The sequence below is a fragment of the Symphalangus syndactylus genome, chromosome 18, assembly GCF_028878055.3.
Source record: "Symphalangus syndactylus isolate Jambi chromosome 18, NHGRI_mSymSyn1-v2.1_pri, whole genome shotgun sequence".
Taxonomy (NCBI): Eukaryota; Metazoa; Chordata; class Mammalia; order Primates; family Hylobatidae; genus Symphalangus; species Symphalangus syndactylus.
This window is the reverse complement of record NC_072440.2, coordinates 25030192-25054469: the sequence shown is the minus strand read 5'-3', so window position 1 is coordinate 25054469 and position 24278 is coordinate 25030192. Positions and strand designations below refer to the sequence as shown.

Below are 24278 nucleotides of genomic sequence, written 5' to 3'. Positions count from 1 at the left end.
TGGTCTTTAACACACACAACTAAGCTTACATCTTAACAATATATTCGCTTGGTTATGGGTGAGGGGACCAGTGAACCAAAGGATTGAAAGAAACAAGGACTTTTTGTGCTTTTTGATTACACTTGAGGTCCTAGGGTTCAAAGCATAAATTAATATAAGTGCATAAAAGAAGAGTGGTTAATGGAAACTAGAGGACTGGGGTAAGTAGACAATTGCTATGACCCCTTCCAATTTGAAAATAAGATTTTATGAGCTCCATAAGCTCTGATCCACAGACCACAGCATACTTTTGTCAAATTTAGCCCAAGGCTACCTCCTAACATATTTTAAGTTTGGCCTAAAGATTTCTCTGTACATAATGAACTGTGACCTAACTAGAGGTGTCAACAGACTATAACCTACTCTTGAACCAATCACTGAATTTTGGCCAATCACAGGCAGCCAATTGTTCAAACTGTGTTCAAATAAAGCAAATGCTGAGCTGTAACCAATCCATTGTTCCTGAACCTCACTTCCATTTTTTCTATGTCTTTCTTCTTTTCTTGTCCATAAATCTTCTTTGACCCAGCATGTGGCAGTATCTAAGTCCCTCGGAACCTATTCTGGCTGGGGAGGCTGTCCCATTAGCAAATCATTCCTTGTTTGATTAAACTCTGTTACCTCTAGTTTGTCTAAAGTTTTTCTTTTAACACTTTGAAATAAGAGGTGATGCAGTTTCAATTTTCTTTTCTTTTCGTTTTTCTTTTTTTGAGATGGAGTCTCACTCTGTAGCCTAAGCTGGAGTGCAGTGGTGCAATCTCGGCTCACTGCAATCTCCGCCTCCTAGGTTCAAGCAATTCTCCTGCCTCAGCCTCCTGAGTAGCTGGGATTACAGGCGTGCATCATCATGTCCAGCTAATTTTTGTATTTTTAGTAGAGACAGGGTTTCACTATGTTGGTCAGGCTGGTCTCAAACTCCTGACCTCAGGTGATCCACCCGTCTCGGCCTCCCAAAATGCTTGGATTATAGGCATGAGTCACCACGCTTGGTTGAGTCTTTCTTTTCTTTCTTTCTTCCTTTCTTTTCCTTCCTTCCCTTCTTTTTTTTTTTTTTTTTTTTTTTTGACAGGGTCTCACTCTGTCACCCAGGCTGTAGTGCAATGGTACGATCATAGCTCACTGCAGCCTTGATCTCTTGGGACTCAAGCGATTCTCCCACCTCGGCCTCCTGAGTAGCTAGGACCACAAGCATGCATCACTATGCCCAGCTAATTTTTTCATTTTCTGTAGAGATGGGGTCTCCCTATGTTGTTGCCCAAGCTGATCTCGAACTCCTGAGCTCAAGTGATCCTCCTGCCTCAGCCTCCCAAAGTGTGGGGATTACAGGCGTAAGCCACTGCACCTGGCCTCCAGTTTTCATTTCTAAGTGTGCTGGATATCTGTTGTTTTTACTTGCCTACTACCCACTTCCCCTTCTGCTGGCATCAATGTCCTGACTTTCCTCTGGGCATCATTCCCTCCCTCACTCTTGGTCCAGGTGATTCAGGAAGGGCTGACAGCACTCCTCACCTGCTGGTCAGGATGGTCACATGACTCAGGTGTCCATCATCCCCCTGGCCACAGAGTTTGGCTCAAGAATGGGCATGTAAACCGTCAGTCCTCCAGGACCAGGACAAGGCTTACTGGGAAAGAGGTGCTCTTATTTCACTGGGGTGGCTAAAGGGATAGAATAAATACATAGGCCTGGAGCTTCTGATGTCATGTCAGAGGGAATAGAGAAAAAGAGTAATTAGTAGGGGAGAAAATTTAAAGAAAGAATCAATAGGATTTGTTGGCTGATCCAATAGGGAAAGAGTGAGAAGGAAAATAAAAGACAAGCATATCTCTACAGTTTCAAGCCAGCATGATGAGATGAACGGCGATATTTTTGCAAGAAGGAAGTAGAACATTTTTAAAGCTCAGCCAACTTTTACAAGTTTATCTCTATGTAAATGACAAGGGTTAGACTTGAGTAATCAGAGCTATGACAATATTAACTTTCTACCAACACCTACAGTCTCAGAATGTCCGTGTGCCAACCCACATCCATATTTCTCAGCAGAGTTGACATCTGTGTTTCATTATTGTGTCCCCGCACGGCATCCATTTCTCGCTTTTGTGTTTAACACTTTTCCCTGGGTAACACCTCTCCCACACAGTCAATCCCTGTGGGCCAGGTGTGGAATATGACCCATCAGAGTTATTTTCTTCCTGGCGACAGTGATTCTGTCAGAGCATACAACCCAGTTGAAGCCAGTGAGATTCAATTCTGGGAGTTTTATCAGAACTGTAGGGAAGAGAGAAGCTCTGTCTTCTGCTGGCCTTGGAGCTAGGAAATTTTATTTTGTTTTATTTTTTGAGACAGGGTCTCACTCTGCCATCCAGGCTAGAGTGCAGTGGCATGATCACAGATCAATTCAACATCGACCTCCCAAGCTTAGGTGAGCCTCCTCCCTCAGCCTTCTGAGTAGCTGGGACTACAGGTGTGCACCACTATGCCTGGTTAATTTTTGTATTTTTATAGAGACAGGGTTTCTCTATGTTGCCCAAGCTGGTTTCAAACTCCTGGGCTCAAGCGATCTGATCTCAGCCTCCCAAAGTGCTAGGATTGCAGGTGTTAGCCACTGCACCCGGCCAGTGTTAGGAAATTTTAAACCTGAAGCTGCCAGTGGTCACCAGTAGAGAAGGGCCTAAGAGTGATGCCAACAGGGAGGAGAACAGAACAAAGAGATAAACAGAAAGAGGAGCCAGATGTTGATGACACCCTTTAAACACCTGAATCCAGCCAAACCTGAAGGCAGCTGGATACTTGAGTCATTACATTCTCTTTTTGACTAAAGTTGGTTTGAGTTGGGTGTCTGTCATTTGCAAATGAAAAAAAAGAATTCTGACAAATATGCCAGTTTTGCAAATAAGAACACCTATACAAACTGTCTGTAGTGCTAAGAAGACTAAATGCTGTGCTTTATTGCAAATTACTTTTCCTAACAAGAAAAATTATCCCATTTGTTTACTTGTATTCTAAGACTAGAAAGTTATATTTATGCTCCAGAAACTTCCAAAGCCTAACAAAGCGCAAAGCTATTACATCTAACCAGCTAAACGATACCTAGTAAATTCAAGAAATTGAAAACAGATATAGCTGTATTGGCCCAAAATAAATGAGTATTTCTACCAAAAGATAAGAAAAATGTTCAAGGAAACTGTTTTTCTTTTTCCTTTTTTTTTTTCTTTTTGAGACGAAGTTTTGCTCTTGCAACTTCCGCACCCCCATCCCCGGGTTCAAGCAATTCTTCTGCCTCAGCCTCCCGAGTAGCTGGGATTACAGGTGCCCGCCACCATGCCCTGCTAATTTTTGCATTTTTAGTAGAGATGGGGTTTCCTCATGTTGGCCAGGCTGGTCTCGAACTCCTGACCTCAGGTGAAACATCTACCTCGGCCTCCCCAAGTGCTAGGATTACAGACATGAGCCACCGTGCCTGGCCAGAAACTATTTTTCATAAAAGCCAAAAGTTGAAAACAACCTGAATGTCGTTCAACAGTGGAATAAGTAAATGAATTGTGGCATATTCATCCCATGAAATACTACAGAGAGGCAACAAAGACTGAACTTCTGCTGCATGCAACGTCATGGATGAATGTCACAGATGCAAGGATGAGGAAAAAGAGTTGGACACAACAGAGTTCATATTGTATAATGTTTTTACAAAGTTTGAAAGCAGGCAAAGTAATACATGGTGACAGAAGTCAAAATAGTGGCTACCTTGAGGAAGGAAAGAGGTGAGTGATGACTAGGAATTGCATAAGGGAATCTCTGGGGTGCTGTCTGATGATCTTGAGTGGTGGTTAAAGGGAGGCACGTATGTGTGTGTGTAAAAATCCATCAGATTGCACACTTAAGAGTTGTGCACATCTCTGTAAATACATACTCCTAAATTTTTTTTTTTTTTTTTTTGAGACTGAGTCTCGCTCTGCGCCCAGGCTGGAGTGCAGTGGCATGATCTTGGCTCACTGCAACCTCCGCCTCCCGGGTTCACGCCATTCTTCTGCCTCAACCTCCCGAGTAGCTGGGACTACAGGCACCCGCCACCATGCCTGGCTAATTTTTTTTTTTTGTACTTTTAGTAGACACGGGGTTTCACCGTGTTAGCCAGGATGGTCTCAATCTCCTGACCTCATGATCCACGGGCCTTGGCCTCCCAAAGTGCTGGGATTACAGGTGTGAGCCACTGCACCTGGCCTATACTCCTAAATTTTAAAAAGAAAATGAGAAATCAGAAGCTGTAATATAAAACCTTCTGATTCTCCCAGGAGCCATTATACTAGTTGAAAAAAGCAGTAGGGTTTTTGCTCACAAATATTTTCAATTTTCTTATACATAAATCAAAGAAAATCGGAACTAATGAAAACAAAACCTACGTGAAGACAGGTCTTCTAGGTGAATATACGTTACCTGAATGGAATCATCTGTCTACGTGATGCTATGAAATGAAAGTGGTTGGGAACCCAGCCCTTGGTGTCAGATAGAACTGGGCTTACTTTCCGTTTGCTGGCTGTGTGGACTTGGGCAAGTCACTTAACCCCTCTGAGTCTGTTTCCTCAACCATACAATACTGACAATAATATCTCATATGATTGTTGTAAGGAATGAACAAGATAAGGCACAGAAGGTGGCCAACATCAAGGAAGCAGTCATTGAATGGAAGCTATTATGTGACATTATATTTATTTATGTACAATGTAAACCCTGGCAACTTCCAAAAGAGATAGGAGTGAGTACACATTAAAAGTCACACACTCAACCAGGACATGATTAAAGAAATAAGAAATGGGCCAGGCATGATGGCTCACATCTGTAATTCCAGCACTTTGGGAGACCAAGGCAAGAGGATTCCTTGAGGCCAGGAGTTTGAGACCAGCCTGGGCAACATAGCAAGACCCCCATCTCTCTCTCTCTCTCTCTCTCTCCATATATATATATATTAGCTGGGCATGGTAGTACATGCCTGTAATCCCAGCTACTCAGGAGGCTAGGCGGGAGGATCGCTTGAGCCCAGAAGATTGAGGCTGCAGTCAGCTATGACTGCACCATTGTACTCCAGCTTGGGCAACAGAGTGAGACCCTGTCTCAAAAAAAAAAAAAAAAGAAAGAAATAGGAAATGTCTTATAATCAGGTAGAGGAAGGAGCAATCCTGCAAAATTCCCAGGCCGACATAGTGACTGTAACTGAGAACTAAGTTTTGCCCTGAGCTTCTTATTAGCCAAGACTAGAAGTGAATCATGACAAGTTATCTAATACTCACTATTTGTGGGAATAAAAAGGAAGTATACCAGTTTTTCAAGAGGACTACATTTCCTCCCAAGATCGATTTCTGAAAATAATTTATCATGAGAACTCTTTCAAAGGGATCAAATAACAATGTAATGGAAGCCAGGACTCAGGGTCACCAGCAAACAAAGCACTCAGAAGCTCTAACTCCAAGAGGGGCTGCAGGAGTGGAGTTGGGGAGAGACTCGGGAGTCCCCTCCAGGTCACTGTGATGCAGGAAGACAATTGCATATGGCTATCTCTGGCCACTGGGCTATGAGCATAAGTGACTGTGTCACTTCCAAGAGAAAGCATTCAAAAGCCAAAATGAGACCCTCTAGCTCCCCTTCCACTGCCGTGGGAACCAGTGATATTCCCAAAGGGGACCCAGTCATCAGCCTGGGTTCCTGTATGACTGCATGGATCACAGCCCACCTGCACCTACCCACAGTAGCTTTTCATAAGCAAGAAACAAACTTTTATGTTTTAAGACATTTAGATTTTGAGATAGTTTATTTTGATGCAGCAGAGCTTAGACTAGCCTGACTGATACAAATCATTTTGGCCTTTGTTTTGAATCTTTAACAAATTTATATATATGTATGTATGTATATAACTTCAAATTGTATGTGTATATGTGTATTATATGTGTACATTATATGTATATACACATAAAGATATGCATACAATTTATGTATATATTTATTCATATCTACATATATAATGATCTACACATATAATATACATTATATATATACACATTCATATAACACACATACAAAAACACACATAGATTAGATAGAAAGATAAATAGATAGATGGGTAGATAGATGATAGACAGATAGAAAAATGGATGTTATATGTGATCAGCCAGCAATTAGCTTCAAGTCTGTTGGACAGTTCTCTGTTCCATTGCCATTTGACAAGAGCTTGTGTATTGCACATCTGTTTCACAGTTGGGAATAAATGCTGTAACCACTACCACCTGCACTGCAACAAATACCTAAACAAACAAAGAGCTAAACCCACAGAAAAGATTGGGAAAGAGAGAGGAGGAAATGGCCATAAGGAAATAGTCTCTCACATTGATGTCACATGAAGTGGGAGTGGCCTTCTGAGAACCTTACCCTTAGCTTCCTGTTAACTATTAGAGGAGTAAATGAGATATCCTGCAGGTTCAGAGGAATGATATTGTTTCCTGTTGCCTTGGAAAAAGCACAAAGAGGGTACTATCCTACTTTCTTTCTTCCTAGTTTTTGTTTCTCTAGCACCTCCTCAATAAGGGCTATTGAATCATCTATTTCAAGTCCTCCTTTCCATATCCCATTTAGGGTTTCTCACTTCACCATTTGAATGGTTTTCAATAACATGCCCAAGCAATGACATGTCTTCTAAGCCTGTTAACTGAGGACTCCTTTTGAGGAGGACTCCTAATTGAGGACATGTATTCTAAGGCTGTTAATTGAGGACTTGATATTGCAAGGCTTCCCGGTTTGAATGGGTCATCAAACTATCTTGTGTTTGTCATTCAGCTAATTCAGAAATCTTCAAGGGATCAATTACATCCTAGAATATGGATGAGGTCACATTCAAGCTATTTGCCTGGCTCTCTGCCACCTCCCACTTCTCCCAGCCTCAAGCTAACATAAGGCCAGGCCAGCCACCCACGAGTTCTGTACTGCACCATCAAAATGATCTCATGAAACCCAGACACTCAGCCAGAATCATTAAGGATTGTCAGGCCAAGCTTTGTGTATAATGACAAAAAACTGGGAGCAATTCAAAAATTCATCAACAGGGGATGGGCTGAATCAGTCATAGGACATCTGCACAGTGGAATACCATGGAACTGTCACAAAGAATGCTTTAGATCTACAGGTGCCAGCAGAAGATGGCCAGCTATGATTCTTGTCTTTAATCTCCTTTTCCCATCTCCTGCACCGGGCCTGGCTAGAACATGTGATCATGCAGCCTGTCAATTGTCCAAAGGTTAATTTTTCTAATTGAGGCCATTTATTAACTGAAAGGAAAGAGAAACCAGGGCCTTATAAAACAGAAAATTGACCAGCATCAAGAACAGGAAGTTGCCCTGAGAGAGGCAAAACAAGGCCACAACGTCCAATTTCAGCCATATGTTTTGTCTTATTCTTCTTCTTCTTTTTTTTTTTCTGAGATGGAGGGTCCCTGCTGTTGCCCAGGCTGGAGTGCAATGGTGCAATCTCGGCTGACAGCAACCTCCGCATCCCAGGTTCAAACAAGTCTCCTGCCTCAGTCTCCCAAGTAGCTGGGATTACAGACACCCGCCACCATGCCCAGGTAATTTTTTGTATTTTTAGTAGAGATGGGGTTTCAGTATGTTGGCCAGGCTGCTCTCGAAGTCCTGACCTCAGGCGATCCATCCGCCTCGGCCTCCCAAAGTGCTGGGAGTACAGGTGTGAGCCACCGCACCCAGCCCCCACGTTTTGTCTTCTAACAGGGTGAACTTTGTCATGAAAACCCATGATTAACCTCTTAACATAAATGAAATCAATGCTCTATATGCTAGTGATGATCCTGTAAATAATATAAGATCCCTACATACTTAAGACCCACAGTTAAAATTATGAAAATGATTCTACAGAAGTTTTTAACTAGTTCCAATGAACCATCATTTGTTTGACTTAAAACAGACCAAGTAATTTTTAAAAAATTGTTTTTGTTGTGGCGCAGTCCTGTAATCTCAGCTACTAGGGAGGCTGAGGCAGGAGAATCGCTTAAACCAGGGAGTCGGAGGTTGCAGTGAGCTGAGACTGCGCCACTGCACTACAGCCTGGCGACAGAGTGAGACTCCATCTCAAAAAAAAAAAAAAAAAAATTGTTTTTATTGCAGAGAGTGGGGAGAAGGAAAGAAATTAGTCCCACTAAAATTCTGTTTTATCATCTAAAGACATTAAAGGCAACGGCAGCTATCACAATTGACTATCACCATCATCTCATAAAACATTTTATGGACTTAAAAAAAAAGAGGGAGACCCCATCTCAAAAGGAAGGGTAGTTCATTTAACTGAATAAATTCAGCTGTATGAAAACTTACTTTTTTACCCTTATTGTTCTTGCTTTGTCCCAAGTAGATGCAAACGTTGTGCAAACCAACTTGATCTTAAGATGTTGTTGAGAACACTGGAGTCACGTGTCCGTGGGTCTTTCAGGCTGGCTTTTGATGGGAGCTGGGCTGCGGGTGATTTACGGAGGGTTATAATCCGTGATGCTGGTCTGAAGTCTGAATATTCCAAGTTGCTGACTGCAGACAGAGCCTCACGTCCTGAAAATCAGAAGACAGAGGGCTTAAACTTCCATAAAAGATGGGCTCATACTGTACAACCCAATCCTGTGCATTTGGAAGCAGAAAACACTGGCTTAAATGGCTTCCTGTTTCCTCTTCTCTTAAAAACTTGAAACATTAGACTACAGTGAAGCATAGGGAAGAAAAGGTCAAATATTAACTCATACTAATCTTTTTCATATGAATTCCAGACTTCCATTTGTTTTCTTAAGGAAATACAACATTTCTGGTGAAGCTCTCTAATACCTCTTCCTAATCCAATTTTCCACAGTGTCCTCTTCCCTGTCTGGAAGGTACCATTATCATAAATATGGTGTGTGACTTTCCAGGGCATGCTGTTCATACTGTGACCACTGTTATGAGTTGAGTTGCATCCCCTCAAAAAGGTATGTTCGAGTCCCAGTCCGCAGTACTTCAGAATGTGACCTGATTTGTAAGTAGGATCACGGTGGAGGTAATCAAGTTAAAATAAGTTCACTGGGGTGGGACCTACTGCAACATAACTGGTGTCCTTGTAAAAAGGGGAAATTTGGGCCAGGCACAGTGGTTCCCGGTGTAATCCCAGTACTTTGGGAGGCCGAGGCAGGTGGATCACCTGAGGTCAGGAGTTCAAGACTGGCTAATTCTAAAAATTCTTGAAAGGCAATGAAAAAGAATTTAAAAAGAAGAAATCGCTCATGCCCAGGCATCTCATTTCAACCAAAGTTTCACATTAGCAGTTCTGGAAGCTCCCATTCTTTTTGCAGGCACCCGACCTTGGACAGACAACTGCAACACAAGGATGACGGCCCCCACACATGGACGAGTGGTTGCCGGAGCACCAGGTCATGGGACGCTCACACACAGGCACATTTCAGCAGAGACGTTGATTTTGTTTGCTTGCCTGCTCTTCATTGCTCTTTCTGGGTTTGCCGTATTAGTGTAATGATTACTTTGGCTGTCAGCCTCGATGCCATGACAAATAAATGCCTAGGAACTCCTTTTCTGCAGTGTGTAATGTTTAGGACCAGGAAATAAAGGTAATGTCAATAGTCTCTAAATAGCAAGTGAGAGCCACAGCTTCCATCACTCGATTAACAAAGCCTTCCCGTAACTAAACATTTGTTAGTGTTGAGATCCGTGTTGGCTTTTCAGAGTGTCAGGTGCATTCACAGCCATACACTTAGACTCCTTAGAGCCTAAGAAAATGAGGTCTATGGTTTCAAGACAGCAAGATCAAACCTCTGAATAGGAAGATAATAATACAGGTCGGGCACGGTGGCTCATGCCTGTAATCCCAGCACTTTGGGAAGCTGAGATGGGCGGATCACTTGAGGCCAGGAATTGGAGACCAGCCTGGCTAACATGGCGAAAACCCATCTCTACTAAAAATAAGAAAATGAGCCAGGCATGGTGGCTCGTACCTGTAATCCCAACTATTTGGGAGGCTGAGGCACGGGAATTGCTTGAACCTGGAAGGCGGAGGTTGCAGTAAGCCGAGATCATGCCACTGCACTCCAGCCTGGGCAACAGAGAGAGACTCTGTCTCAAGAAAACAAAACAAAACAAAAGGAAAATGGAAAATATAAATACGGCAAAATAGTCTCATCCTCTTGTTCTTTTTGTTTGTTTTCCTTTCCGTAAGGAATTTACTAAGTTTTCAAGACATTTATTCAATTCTCAAGAAAAGGTAATGTAAAGAGAATGTAAGATTTTTAGCTTGTTAAATGAGTGTGAAAGAGTCAGAAGCTAGAAAACGAAAAAAGGATTTTAATCGCTTGAAAGTCATCACCTAAACATGGCAAAAAATCCTTCAAGGAAATGGTCTAAGGTACAGTGTTTATTACTGAAGTAACAAACACCTCTTATAACACTGAATTAACATGAGTTCTAATGTATTTTTAAAATGAGAATTGGGGCTGAGCGAGGTAGCTCAAGCTTGTAATCGCAGTACTTTCAGAGTCTGAGCCAGCGCAATCGTTTGAGGCTGGGAGTTCGAGGCTGCAGTGAGCTACGATCATGCCACTGGGCAACAGAACAAGATGCTGTCTCAAAAAAAAAAAAAAAAAAAAAAGAATTGGGAAATTTGGGAAGAAAGAGTCGGCAAATGTCACCAATTAATCTTCACAAGTCACCAATTAATCTTCACAAGTAAAATTTTTTTAAAAAAGCTAGAATGAAAAGCTAAAAAAGCTAGAAAAATAAAATGATTCTTTTATTTTACATGGATGTTTGAAGCCTATCAAATCTCTTTCTGCTAGCTAAGATTCCTCCTCTTTTACCACGATCCTTTCTTGGAAGGAAGTTCATGGACTAAACCCCTCCCAGCAGTTTTACCCTAACTGTAACTCTAAGCCCACTTGATTAATGCTACTTTGTAACAAGACTTTCTTTCTCCTAAGACAGTCCCCAAGGTGGGTGAAACTCACAGGCCTTAGATGTAAAGCTGGTGGATGCAACTGAATCACAGTACAATGTTTGCATTCAGGGGCTGATGTTCTGTTTGAAGTACACGGCTGGCTTTCATTCTATTTTAGAAAGAGAGTGGCAGAAACTATGGATCTAGAGCAGTGGTTCTCAAGTGGGGGCGATTTTGCCTCTGAAAGCACATTTGGCAATGTGTGGAGACATTTTTTTTTGTCACAACTGTAGCAGGGGGTGTGACATTGGCATCTAGTAGGTAGCTGCTAAACATCCTAAAATGTACAAGACTGGCCTCCCCACAATAGAAAATTATTTGGCCCAAATGCCAAGAGTGCCAAGGTTGACAAACCTTGATCTAGGGCAATGCTGTCCAATAGAACTTTCTATGCTGATGGAATGGTTTTCTACCTGCATGTCCAATATGGTAGCCACTAGCCACATGTAGCTATGGAACACTTCAAATATGGCTAGCTCGGGAACTAGATTGAGAAACTAAATTGTTTATTTTTCTTCTTTCAGAGACAGGGCCTCATTTTGTCACTCAGGCTGGTGTGCAGTGGCATGATGATAGCTCACTGCAGCTTTGAACTCCTGGACTCAAGTGATTCCTGTGTCTCAACCTCTTGAGTAGCTGGGATTACAGGTGTGAGCAACTGTGCCCAGCTATTAAATTTAATTAATTTTAATTTAATTCACCATGTTGCCCAGGCTGATCTTGAACTCTTGGCCTCAAGTGATCTGCTGGCCTTGGCCTCCCAAAGTGCTGGGATTACAGGTGTGAGCCATTGTGCCCAGCTGGAACTCCAACATTTAAGACATTATTGATGAGGGTGCATCTGACAACATCAAGCTTGGGTGCCCATGAGAGTCACTTGGGAGCCTGCTGGAGAGGGGGGCACATGGATCCTCAGGTGACCAACTTGTCCCAGTGTGCGCAGGACTTCCCCAGTTTTAGCACTAGAAGTTCTGTGCTAAAACCCCGTCAGTCCCACGAAGACCACCCCAGCCCAGGTCCCATTCCCAGAAGTTTTCATTCACTAAATCTCAAGTGATACCTGGGAATTTAGCTTTTTATCGGGTTTCCCGAGTGATTCCTTTGTGCGCCAAAGTTTAAGAATCACTGCAGATCAGCCAGCGAGGAGCAGGGAGAGAGGAGGGAGGAAAAAAGTTGATTTGTTACCATCGCAGAGAAGGTGAGCATTTAAAAAAGAAACGAGAAGCAATTAAAAAATATTTTAAGATGATTCAATTGCTTTTTAAAGCAAAACAAAACAAAAAGTGGGTTTGTGGGTTACTTGTGCTTCAGCAGGTTCCCCCTTCTTGCTTGGCTAGATGGCTGCATCCCACCCCAGAAGAAGGAGGACCCCCGTCTCTGGGACAGATGGAGACAAGTCAAGGTGCACATCCTGGCTCTTGCACCCACTGAGATCTGCTAGGAGTGGGCTCCTCTGCTATCCGACAAGAAAGGATGCTGCTTACTGGAGACCTGTAGGCTACAGAAACCTGTCTTCTTCCCTTCCCCACTGTCAGTGTGCTCAGAATCCTGCCAGGAACAGCGAAAAATGATAAAGTTTAATGCTCCCTTTGGCTAGGGATCCTCCCTATTCTCTACCACCGGGTCTGGGAAAGGTGGCAGGAAGCAATGAAGCTGGGTGACTTTTATGCACCTTGCATGTATGGGTCTGCATCAAGTCTCCCTCTTTTAGAGGAAAAAGAACCTCCTTCTGGATCCACCTTGGAGGTCAGAAGCATAGCTCTTTATAAGACTAATTCAGATTCTTATAAGAGTCCTATAATGCTTAGTTAAATAAGTATTATACAACACAACCCAAGTATTATTGCTTGGATTTGCAGACAGCAAAACACAAAATAGAAACCAATGATAACAAAACAACTTATATATCTGTGCCAGGCACTGTTATAAGAACTGGACAGGCATTAACCCATTTAAATCTTACCATAGCTTTAGAAATAAGTGCTATTGGCTGGGTGCGGTGGCTCACGCCTGTAATCCCAGCAATTTGGGAGGCCAAGGCAGGTGGATCGCCTGAGGTCAGGAGTTTGAGATCAGTCTGGCCAACATGGTGAAACCCTGTCATTATTAAAAATACAAAAATGAGCTGAGCATGGTGGTGCATGACTGTAATCCCAGCTACTTGGGAGGCTGAGGTGGGAGAACGGCTTGAACCTGGGAGGCAGAGGTTGCAGTGAGCTGAGATCACGCCACTGCACTCCAGCCTGGATGACAGAGTGAGACTCTATCTCAATAAATAAATAAATATATTGCTTGAGGAAAAGCTAAAGCAAGATGAAGAAGGTATTTGAGAGAAAGGGAGAAATGATATTCAAGAGATAATGGAAAGAAATCCCAGGGTAATAGCTGTGCCCCAGCTCTAGAAAGCAGTCAGTCCAAATTACACCACCCAACAAAGAGAATGAGTACGAACTGGGGTGATCTCAGAGATACAGTAAAGCTGTGTACATTTTCTCTGTTAACAATAAAAAAACAAAGACAAATAGAAACTCCAAAACAAGCAATCTTCTAAACGCTGTAAAGAAAGTCAGAACCAGATATGAATAAACTAAACTCTGGCCTATCTGTGAGCAGTAAGGGTGCACAGGAAAAAAAATAAAAAAAAAAAAGCAAACTCAATTCACCTGGACCAATGGCTCAGATTAAGTGACATAAAGTGACATAGAATTAGATGTCCCTTTCTAGGAACTCAACTTCTCTAATGCACACATAACCACAGCTTTGAAGCCAGGTAGTTTTCGTAGTTTTCATCTTTTATAATCTACCTGTGATATTGTGATTTGTGATAAGAAATATATCTTTGGTCTTTATTCCAGGTTTCCGGCACAGGCTCCTAAAACGTTAGAATTTCCTAGGTGATGGGAGCGTCTTTTGTTCTAATATTTGGTCTTTGGCTCTGGTTCCTAAAACAGAGCTCCTAATCCCTTGGAAATTCCTGGGTGACGGGAATGTCTTTTGTTCCAATGAGGCAGCTTTCAACAGGGGCTCCTGGATGGAGGCTGCTCACCAGAAAGACCAAGCCAGGGTTAGAAGCTTGCAACTTCCAGCCTTGACCCTCATCCTCCGGGAACGAGAGAAGGACTGGAGATTGATTTAATAATCAATGGAGCCTCCATAAAAACCCTCAGTGAAGAGGTTGGAGATCTTCCAGGTTGAACACATCCACATTCTTAGAGAGTGACACACCCCAACTCATTGGGACAGAAGCTCCTGAACCTGGGACTCTTCTGGAACTCACCCTGTGTACCTCTTCACCTGGCTATTCACCTGTATCCTTTAACATATTCTTTTTTTTTTTAAACAGAGTTTCACTCTTGTCACCCAGGCTGGAGGACAATGGCGCCATCTCGGCTCACTGCAACCTCTGCCTCCCAGGTTGAAGTGGTTCTCCTGCCTCAGCCTCCATAGTAGCTGGGATTACAGGGGTCTGCCACCATGCCCATCTAATTTTTGTATTTTTTGTAAACAGGTTTCCACCATGTTGGCCAGGCTGGTTTCGAACTCCTGACCTCAGGTGATCCACCCACCTTGGCCTCCCAAAGGGCTGGGATTACAGGCATGAGCCACTACTCCCAGCCTATCATATTCTTTATAATACACAGGTAAACCTAAGTAAAGTTTTCCCTGAGTTGTGTGAGCCATTCTAGAAAATAATTGAACCTGTGGAAGAGACAAAAACTTCTACTTTACAGCCAGCTGGTCAGAAGTTCCCAAGGCCAGGACTTGAAATTGAGATCTAAAGTTGGGAGGCAGTCTTGTGGGGCTGAGCCCTTAACCTGTGGGTTCTGACGCTAACTCCAGTCAGATGTTAGAATTCAATAAAACTGTGATGGCAGGTGTGGTGGCTAACACTTGTAATCCCAGCACTTTGGGAGGCTGAGGTGGGCAGACCACCTGAGGTCAGGAGTTTGAGACAAGCCTGGCCAACATGGCAAAACCCTGTCTCTACTAAAAATACAAAACAATTAGCCAGGTGTGGTGGCACATGCCTGTAGTTCCAGCTACTCAGGAGGCTGAGGCAGGAGAATCGCTTGAACCTGGGAGGCAGAGATTGCAGTGAGCCAAGATGGCACCACTGCACTCCAGCCTGGGTAACAGAGAAAGATTCTGTCTCAAGATAATAATAATAATAATAATAATAATAATAATAATAAAATTGTGGGGCACCCAGCTGGTGTTGGAGACTTGGGTCAATGTGGACCCCTCAACCCCCAATATCTGATCACAGAAGTATTCTTTGTTGAAAGTACAGTGGGAAAAACTTTTTTCCTAGTATTCAACCTACAATGCAAGAAACATATAATTGTAGTTTATAAGACACAAAACGCAAGCTTATAAACAACAATATGTAAAAAATAATTTTTAGAAGTGGGGAAATGCAGGGGGAAGAACTTTATTAGAGGAAAATGTTGAGGTGCTAAATCCCTTCTCTTATGAAGTGGAAAGTCAGCGACGCTGTCCAAGTTTAAAGAACTGTAAGTACATCATCATTGGCAGTGGTTCTCAACTGGGAGTGATTTTGCCCCCACGGGACACTGAGCAAAGTCTGGCAAACTCTTGGTTGTCACAACTGCAGTGAGTGTGCTACTGGCACCTAGTGGGTGGAGGCCAGGGATGCTGTTGAACATCCTCTAATGCACAACTCTCACAGCCAAGAATGATCTGGTCCAATGTGTCAGTCATACGAAAGCTGAGATATCCTGATTTATCGCTAGGAAGGAAACAACAAAATATAAATAATGAAACAAAATTAGGAGAGAACAGAATGGGAGAAGGAAGAGAAAGGAAAAGGGATAAGTGCAGCGGTGCAACCACAGTTCACTGCAGTCTCTAACTTCTGGGCTCCATCCATCCTCCCACCTCAGCCTCGTGAGTAGCTGGCAACACAGGCACATGCCACCATGACTGGCTGAATTTGTATCTTTTAATTAATTAATTAATGTCGAGACAGAGTCTCGCTCTGTCGCCCAGGCTGGAGTACAATGGCGCAATCTCAGCTCACTGCAACCTCTGCCTCCCAGGTTCAAGCAATTCTCCTGCCTCAGCCTCCCAAGCAGCTGGGATTATAGGCGCCCGCCACTACGCCCAGCTAATTTTTTTGTAGTTTTATTAGAGACAGGGTTTCACCATGTTGGCCAGGCCTGACCTCATGAGCCACCCACCTCAGCCCCCTCAAAGTGCTGGGATGACAGGGGTGAGCCACTGGGCCCGGCCTATTTTTTATTTTTATTTTTTTGTAGAGACAGAGTTGCACCCAGGCTGATTTCTAATGCCTGGGCTCAAGATATCCTCCCACCTTGGCCTCCCGAAGTGCTTGGACTACAACAGACGTGAGCCACCATACCCAGCTGCTTACAATTTTTTGAAAATAAAAAATGTGATTTCCAAATAAAAAAGATAAATTAAGTAAGTACTTAAAAATGCAAACATCTGATTATGGAGGTTCTCGAGCAATTCAGGTCCCTAAGTAAACGGAGACACCTGGAAAGTGGTTTGGAAACAGGGCACTGGAGTTTCCTTTGAAATACAGTATCCTAAATGTCCCTCTTTTCACCCCATTCAGGGAAGCAGAAAAGCAAATTCTTTCTCTCTTTCTTTTTCCACCCCCCTTTAAACATCTTTGAGTCATAGCAAATTCTCTCTTCTCCCTCTTTTTTTTTTGAAATGGAGTCTAGCTCTGTTGCTCAGGCTGGAGTGTAGTGGTGTGATCTCGGCTCACTGCAACCTCCGCCTCCCAGGTTCAAGCGATTCTCCTGCTTCAGCCTCCCGAATAGTTGGGACTACAGGCATGTGCCACCACGCCCAGCTAATTTTTTCGTATTTTTAATAGAGATGGGGTTTCACCATGTTGGCCAGGATGGTCTCAGCCTCCTGACCTCGTGATCCGCCCGCCTCGGCCTCCCCAAGTGCTGGGATTACAGGCGTGAGCCACCGTGCCCAGCCCTGTCTCTCTCTTTTTTAAGAGATGGAGTCTCACTCTTATCCAGGCTAGAGTGCAGTGATGCGACCTCCTAGGCTCAAGCCATCCTCCTGCCTCAGCCTCCCGAGTAGCTATAGACTACAGGTGTATGCCAACCACACCTGTCTCAAACTTTCTTTTTTCAACTCTGATTTGTTCCACATTCACCTCTTGAATTCTGCTACCTTTTCTCCCATGCTGGGTAAGTACGACATCAAGGTTGGGAAGTTTCTAGATTCAATGCTGTTTGCAGTGGGGCCAGGACTAGGGTGAGGGAGTAAGATAAGTGCTGAGCTGGGATGCAAATTTAAAGGGGGCCAAAAATCCCAGTAATCAAGTGTATCGTCCATTTTCATACCCAAGACTGGGTAATTTATAAAGAAAAAGAGGTTTAATGGACTCACGGTTCCACATGGCTGGGGAGGCCTCACAATCATGGCAGAAGGCAAAGGAGGAGCAAAGGCACATTTTACATGGCAGCAGGCAAGAGCACGTGTGCAGGAGAACTGCCCTTTTATAAAACCATCAGATCTCGTGAGACTTATTCACTATCATGAGAACAGCATGGGAAAAACCCACCCCGCATGATTCAATTACCTCCCACAGCGTCCCTCTCATGACATGTGGGGATTATGGGAGCTATAATTCAAGATGAGATTTGGGTGGGAACACACCATATCATCAAAATAAATATTTTTTTTTTCTTTTTTTTTTTTTTTTTGAGGCAGAGTCTCACTGTGTCACCCAGGTTGGAGTGCAGTGGCGCGATCTCGGCTCACTGCAAGCTCCGCCTCCCGGGTTCACGCCATTCTCCTGCCTCAGCCTCTCCGAGTAGCTGGGACTACAGGCGCCCGCCACCACGCCCGGCTAATTTTTTTGTATTTTTAGTAGAGACGAGGTTTCACCGTGGTCTCGATCTCCTGACCTCGTGATCCACCCGCCTCGGCCTCCCAAAGTGCTGGGATTACAAGCGTGAGCCACCGCGCCCGGCAATAAATAATATTTTAATGTGATACTTTTAAAAATAAAAATAAATGCAAAAAACCCATGATGAAAAAAAATCAACATGTTCAAAACAGACAGAATCAGAATTACTGCTTTGTGCTTTTGGCACTGGCTCTGATCTTTCTCAGTGCCACACTGACTGACAGAACCTTGCAATCCAGGTGTCCCTGAGTCTCATACTGCCAGGTCCTGTTATCTCACCTCAGGAACGACAATTCTTGGGGTGACCTAAACCATTTTCTTGGAGATCTCTACTCACCTCCTCTCATTTTAAGTCTTTTCCTCTGATCATATAATTTATAACTCAAGTCTCTCACACAGGATAAAATTCCATTTCTCCTTTGGAAAGCCACCATTTTGCATTGGATGTGGGTGCTAACACATCAAAGGCTGGGAACTGTAACTGTGGGCTTCCAATTCTTCTGGTGAATTCTAAACACAGGACTGTCTTTTATTCTTTTAAATTATACCCATGTTCAGCCAGGCGAGATGGCTCAATCCTGTAATCCCAGGGCTTTGGGAGGCTGAGGCAGGAGGATTGCTTGAAACCAGGAGTTGGAGACCAGCCTAGGTGACATAGCAAGACTCTGGCTCTACAAAAAATTTTAAAAATTAGCTGAGCACAGTGGCATGCAGCCGTTAGTCCCAGCTACCCAGGAGGCTGAGCCTGGATGATGACTTGAAACCAGGGAGTTGACGCTGCAGTGTGCTATGATCATGCCACTGCACTCCAGCCTGGGGGACAGAGTGAAACTCTGTCTCTACAGAAAATTTTAAAATTAGTTGATTTTTTTTTTTTTTTTTTGAGACGGAGTCTTGCTCTGTTGCCAGGCTGGAGTGCAGTGGCACTATCTCGGCTCACTGCAACCTCTGCCACCCGGGTTCCAGTGATTCCCTTGCTTCAGCCTCTCCAGTAGCTGAGACTACAGGCGCGTGCCACCATGCCTGGCTAATTTTTTTTTTGTATTTTAGTAGAGACAGGGTTTCACCATGTTGGCCAGGATGGTCTCGATCTCCTAATCTTGTGATCCACCCTCCTTGGCCTCCCAAAGTCCTGGGATTACAGATGTGACCCACCACGCCTGGCCTAAAATTAGTTGATTTTTAATCATTCATGGTGGTGCACGCCTGTAGTCCCAGCTATTTAGGAGGCTAAGGCAGGAGGATCACTCAAGCCCAGAAGTTCAAGGCTGCAACGAGCTATGATCACACCACTACACTCGCTATAAATATTCCTTTCCCTATGAATGCCTTCGCAGAAATGACTATATCTGATGATTAGCATTCTAGCTGCTGTGATTTATCTCTGGGAACGATGAATGTTGGGTGACTAGAAATAATCTGAGCAATAATAGTGTCACCTCCTGCCACGCCATCCTGAAAAATCTTGGCAAATATGATTCACTGAGTTATTGATTAAGTGTTTATGAAGATGTTCTATAGCTTGAACTTGACCCTTTCTTCTGGGGACAGGACCTTTCCTGGCAAAATATGACAATAAACCCTACTTTTAACATCACTGGCCTGGCGCGGTGGCTCATGCCTGTAATCCCAGCACTTTGGGAGGCTGAGGTGGGTGGATCACGAGGTCAGGAGATCGAGACCATCCTGGCTAACACAGTGAAACTCCGTCTCTACTAAAAATACAAAAAATTAGCCGGGCGTGGTGGCAGGCGCCTGTAGTCCCAGCTACTTGGGAGGCTAAGGCAGGAGAATGGCGTGAACCCGGGAGGTGGAGCTTGCAGTGAGCTGAGATCGCGCCACTGCACTCCAGCCTGGGCAACAGAGCAAGACTCCATCTCAAAAAAAAAAAAAAAAAAAAATTCATTTCCACTGAGCTTCTCTTCCCCTCTCTAGTGTAGAAAGCATCTAGTCAAACAATAACAATAATGTTAATAATAATAACAACAGTAATAAGCATGAGGACAGCACTATTTATTGAGTGCTGACATGCATTCCAGGCACAGGGCTATGCCCTTCACATGTATTAGCAACTGAATGGTCAAACAACTTTATGGGGAGGTTTTATTATCCCCATTTTATGGTTACATTGAGACCCAAAGAGGTTAAGTAACTCACTCAAGGTCACACAGCTAAACAGAGGCAGAATGAGATTCAAACCCATACGTCTCTGATTGCATATGCTGGGCTTGGATCATGATCATCAACAACATCATTGTTGGCAGTGCATGGTGGCTCATGCCTATAATGCCAGCACTTTGGGAGGTTGAGGCAGAAGGATCGCTTGAGCGTAGGAGTTTGAGACCATCCAAAGCAATATAGTGAGACCTTATCTCTACTAAAAATCATAAAAGGTAGGCAGGCATGGTGACATGTACCTGTAGTCTCAGCTATTCAGAAGGCTGAAGCAGGAGGATTGCTTGAGCCCAGGAGGTCAAGGCTGCAGTGAGCTATGATTTCACCACTGCACTCCAGCCTGGGCAACAGAGTGAGATACTGCCTAAAAAAAAAAAAGGAACACAAAAATCATTTATCAGAGGAAGAAGAGAAGGATAAGAAAAATGAGAAGGATGAGAAAAATGAGGAAAAGTTATTGTTTCTTGAACACCATAAAGAAGTAAATAGATTTTTTTCTAAACCCCAGAGAATGAAGTACCATTGGGAGAGACCACCTGAATTCACTCATCCAACAAAGCATTCTTCTGGAACATGATGCTCCAGTAGACAGCCCCAGACATAGAGGTCACATTTATTGCATGTTTGTCGTGCACCGTATTTTCTTATTAGCTCTGATATCCACCTGTGAAAGTGGGAGCTTTTGGCATACTACCCATTCTACAGACAAGGAAACCAAGGCCAGAAACATACAATAACTGACCCGGAATCCCACAGTTAGACCTGGGGAAGCCCAGATTCCAACTCAAGCAGATAACCCTAGGGCTTGTTCTCATAATCAACACTCTCTTGCCTCCCATTTCCCCATGGTCATTCTTTCCTCTAACAAGTATCTGTTGTGCCTCAATTCTGTACCCTCGTCTGGCAATAAGCAATATGACAGCCTCAATTTCTGTCCTCCTTCCCTGACACGTTCCCAAGCATTCCGCATTATTCCCATGACCTCCCACCCCTCCTTCAAAGCACCTTCACTTACCTGCCCTCAGTGCTACACGAAAATCCAGATAAACTTCCCCTCCATTTTGTAGTTCAAAGCTAGAGGGACAGGCAACAGGTCCTCTTTTTTCCTTAACTAACCGGTAAGGCCCATCTTTTTCTGCCTCTCTGCCGTGTCGCCTTAAAGACTGCTCCTTGCTATCTTGGTCACACGGCTGGGCGGGTTGCCACCAAGATCACTGCGAAGGGGTTGTTTACTGAGCTCATTGCCGTTTTACCCCGCCCTGGCTATCATCTCTTTCCTCATCAACCAATGAATAACCAGGTCTCACCTGGTGAAAATGCAAATCAGTCTTCCACTTCTAACATCACAGCTGCACCTATGGCCTCTGTCCAGAGTCTGCAATGATGAAGGCCTAACTCAGGTCCCAAGTTGTGCATTTCCTTCTTCCTAAGCCCTAATTCCTCCCTCTCATTAATATTCTTTTGATATCAGGTCAATAAAAATATCAAAGTCCTTTCTAGAGGTTATTTTATTTCTTGGACACCATAAGGAAGTAAATAGATTCGTTTTGTGTGTTTTTTTTTTAACCCTAGAGAGTGAAGTGGTGTGGGAAGAGACTACCTGAACTCATTAATCCAACAAAGAATGGAACGCGGCGCTCCACTAGACACCCCCGGGCACTGGCTACTTTTATTTTTTTTGAGACAGAGTTGCCCTCTGTCACCTAGGCTGGAGTGCAGTGCCGTGATCTCAGCTCACTGCAACCGCCGCCTCCTGGGCTCAAGGGATCCTGCTGCCTCAGCCTCCCAAGTAACTGGGACCACAGGTGAGAGCCATCATGCCTGACTAATTTTTGTATTTTTTGAAAAGTTGGGTTTTCGTCTTGTTGCCCAGGCTGGTCTTGAACTCCTGAGTTCAAGTGATCCACCCATCTCAGTCTCCAAAACTGCTGGGATTACAGGCGTAAGCCACTGCACCTGGCCTGGCCACGTTTTTCTTTTTTTCTTTTCTTTTTTTTTTTTTTTTTTTTTGGGAGACAGAGTCTTGCTCTGTCGCCCAGACTGGAGTGCAATGGTGCCATCTGGGCTCACTGCAACTTCCACCTCCCGGGCTCAAGTGATTCTCCTGCCTCAGCCTCCCGAGTAGCTGGGATTACAGGTGTCTGCCACTACACCCAGCTAATTTTTGTATTTTTAGTAGAGATGGGTTTCACCACGTTGGCCAGGCTGGTCTTGAACTCCTGACCTCAGGTAATCCTCCTGCCTCGGCCTGCCAAAGTGCCGGGATTACAGGCATGAGCCACTGCGTCTGGCCACCTGGCCACATTTTTCTTTAGACACATCCCCTCCGGCAACATGCGGACCATACAGGTTTAACTCTGTAATTATTATCACCAATGGCATGTCCCTTCTGGAAACAAAGGACAAGCAGTATAAAACCAGCCCACACTTCAAGACAGTTGACTTGAATTCAAATGCTGACTCCGGCACTCTAAGACTGTAATGTCTCAACTCCTCTGAGCTTCAATTTCCTCCCCATTAACCTACCAAGTGGGAACTATATACGCTCCCTCCTCCTAGTGTTGATAAGGGCTACATCAGTTAACATTTGAGAAAGTTTGGACTAAGATGATTTCTAGCCACCTAAGACTCACATTCCCAGCGATAAACCCCAGCAGATGGGATGCTAATCCATCACAAAGGGTTTTCTCTGAGGAGATGTTATATTCATACAAAAATAAAGAAGGAGGTAGACAATTGAGGGCTGGATCAAATTTGTTTTTTTTTGTTTGTTTGTTTGTTTTTTTTGAGATGGAGTCTCGCTCTGTTGCCCAGGCTGGAGTGCAGTGGCGCGATCTCGGCTCACTGCAAGCTCCGCCTCCCGGGTTCACGCCATTCTCCTGCCTCAGCCTCCCGCATGGCTGGGACTACAGGCACCCGCCACCACGCCCGGCTTATTTTTTGTATTTTTAGTAGAGACGGGGTTTCACCATGTTAGCCAGGATGGTCTCGATCTTCTGACCTTGTGATCCGCCCACCTCAGCCTCCCAAAGTGCTGGGATTACAGGCTTGAGCCACCACGCCCGGCCCTAAATTTCTGTATTTTTACAAATACCAGAACAAACAAGATCTGTTTCCTATGGCATTTGCATTTGGGGGAGTATCATTTAAAAGAAAAAAAGAATGTCCTAGTTCTATAATTCACAGAAAGAATTGGAGTCGATAGTTGCCGTTCCTCTTTTTTTTTTTTTTTATTTGAGACAGGCTCTTGCTTTGTCAACCAAGGCTGGAATGCAGTGGTGCAATTATGGCTCACTGCAGCCTCTGACTCTTGGGCTCAAGCGATCCTCCTGCCTCACTCAGCCTCCCAAGGAGGTGAGACTACAGGTATGTACCACCACATGTGGCTAACATCTTAAATTTTTGTAGATATGGTGTCTCTCTACGTTGCCCAGGCTGGTCTCAAATTACTGGGCTCAAGTGATCATCCCACCTTGGCTTCCCAAGGTGTTGGGATCACAGGCATGAGCCACTGCACCCAGCCCCAATCTTTGATGTATTAGCACTAAATGCAAAACAGTGGCTTTCCAATGGAGAAGTGGAATTTTCTCCTGTGGAGGAGACTTGAGTTATAAATTGTATGATCAGAGGAAACGAGAGGAGGAAGGTGGTGGTTTCCAAGAGGACAGTTTGATTTGCCCCAAGAGCTGTCATTACTGGGGTGAAAGGACAGTACCTGGCAGCATTTGACTCTAGGAACACCTGGATCATGGGGTTCTGCCTGCCAGTCATCGTGGAGCTGCGCCAAACGAGTTCCTGGCAAGAAGTCAAAGCAGTAATTTTGATTCTTTTGTAGCTATAAGTCAGGATTTCTCAACCTCGGCAGTATTGTCATTTGGGGCCAGACAACTGCCTGTTGTGGGGAGCTGGGGGGACTGCTCTGTGCATTGTAGGATGTTTAGCAGTATGTCCAGCTTCTATTAGATACCAGGAGGACACCCCAACCCCACCCCATCTGCAAGCTATGACAACCAAAAATGTCTTCAGGAATGGGCAAATATCCCCTGGGAGGCAAAACTGCCTCCACCTAAGAACCACTGCTCTAAATGTTACCAAGTTCCATGGACAGTGTCTCCTCGCTCTCCATTGTGT

The 24278-nt window shown here is 44.1% G+C and overlaps 1 protein-coding gene across 2 annotated transcripts in view; it reads right to left on the bottom strand.

The window, feature by feature from the left end:
• The window catches only part of TMC5 (transmembrane channel like 5), a 95636-nt gene that overhangs the window by 65286 nt on the left and 6072 nt on the right, over positions 1 to 24278 (bottom strand). For both annotated transcript variants that reach the window (XM_055253264.2, XM_055253261.2), the window contains exon 2: positions 8401 to 8628. The gene's annotated coding sequence lies outside the window, so the exon portion shown is untranslated. The remainder of the gene's footprint in view (positions 1 to 8400; positions 8629 to 24278) is intronic.